At 35.1% G+C, this 1,636-nt stretch overlaps 1 protein-coding gene across 1 annotated transcript in view; it reads left to right on the top strand.

Annotated features, from left to right (window-relative positions):
• Nucleotides 1-1,636, top strand: part of STAG1 (stromal antigen 1) — a 318,641-nt gene that overhangs the window by 137,161 nt on the left and 179,844 nt on the right. The window lies entirely within an intron of this gene.

Here is a 1,636-nt window from a genome sequence, read left to right as displayed (position 1 = left end):
TTATTTAATCAAAGGATTAAAAATTTTAATAAGTATAAAAATGGTTAAATAGCATACAAACTGAGAAAATGTAATGGAAATATTACAAATATGGTGAAGAAAAGCTCAAATTATCTCGAGTCCCAAGTTAAAGTCTCTAAAATTTTTTTCAGTTGTACATCCCATCAACAAAACAATTTTTAGCCTATAGTCCTAATAGTGAAAATCTGTGATAAGACTCTTCTCTCTTTTTTCCATGCTCCTTTTCAAAGAGCTACCTAGATAGAGTTCTTGTCTTATGGGAAGTAACTGCCTGGTGATAATTTTAGACTTTCTTAATGTGGAACTAAGTCTATTTCCTAAATATCTTATAAGTAAAAATAAATAAGTGAAAGTATTTTGTCCCTTCCAACAGTGAGACATGACCTGGAAATATAAGTCTAAAGCCAGGGTATCAATGGCCTTAAAATGTAAAGCTGTTCCAATCATGATGATATGCAGATTCACAGGTGTGGTTTTATATCTTAAACACAGACTATAACGTGATAATTTAGAGAATGGCACTGTAGAATTTGGAATTCTTTCTAGTGATCTCAGGAATGTGGTATCCTCAAAGATGTTAGTATGCATAGTTTCAAATAATTTTTAATGTACCCAGTTTTTGAAATTATGTGTCATTTGATACATGCAAAAAGAATATATGTTTTTTTTTGCTTTATCAAAGATCAGATAACAATATGAGGTTGGTTTTATCTCTGGGTTCTCAGTCCTGTTCCAATGATCTATGTCTCCGTTCTTGTGCCAGTACAATGCTGTTTTGGTTTCTATAGCCTTGTAGTATAGCTTGAAGTCTGGTAGATTGATGCCTCCCAATTTATTCTTTTTGCTTACTATTGCTTTGGCTATATGGGCTCTTCTGGGTCCATACGAAGCGTAGGATTATTTTTTCTAGATCTCCAAAAAATGATGTTGGTATTTCGTTTGATAGGGATTGCATTAACTCTGTAGATCACCTTAGGTAATTTAGATATTTTAATAGTATTAATTCTGCTGATCCATGAGCATGGTAGGGTTTTCCATCTGTTTATATCCTTTGTAGTTTCTTTTCTCAGTGTTTCGTAGTTCTTCCTGTATAGGTCTCTCACCTTCTTAGTTAAATATATTCCTAAATATTTAATTTTCTTTGATGCTGTTATGAAAGATGATTCGTCTTTGATTTGATTCTCAGCTTGACTGTTATTGGCATACATAAAGCTACTGAGTTGTGTGCAGTTGATTTTGTATCCTGAAACTTTGCTAAAATTCATTTACCAATTCCAGGAGTCTCTTGGTGGAATCTTTGGGGTTTTCTAGATATAATATCATATGGTCAGCAAAGAGTGAAAGTTTGACCTCTTTTGCCCCCATTTGGATACCCTTGATTCCCTGCTCTTGTCTGGAGAAAAGAATCCTTATTTGAGGCCGGGCGTGGTGGCTCACACCTGTAATCCTAGCACTCTGGGAGGCCAAGGCGGGAGGATCGTTTGAGTTCAGGAGTTCGAGACCAGCCTGAGCAAGAGCGAAACCCCATCTCTACTAAAAATAGAAAGAAATTAGCTGGACAACTAAAAATATATAGAAAAAATTAGCTGGGCATAGTGGTGCATGCCTGTAGTCC

The sequence above is a fragment of the Propithecus coquereli genome, unplaced genomic scaffold (assembly GCF_000956105.1).
Source record: "Propithecus coquereli isolate 6110/MARCELLA unplaced genomic scaffold, Pcoq_1.0 Scaffold12, whole genome shotgun sequence".
NCBI lineage: Eukaryota > Metazoa > Chordata > Mammalia > Primates > Indriidae > Propithecus > Propithecus coquereli.
This window is presented reverse-complemented; position numbering and strand designations above follow the sequence as displayed.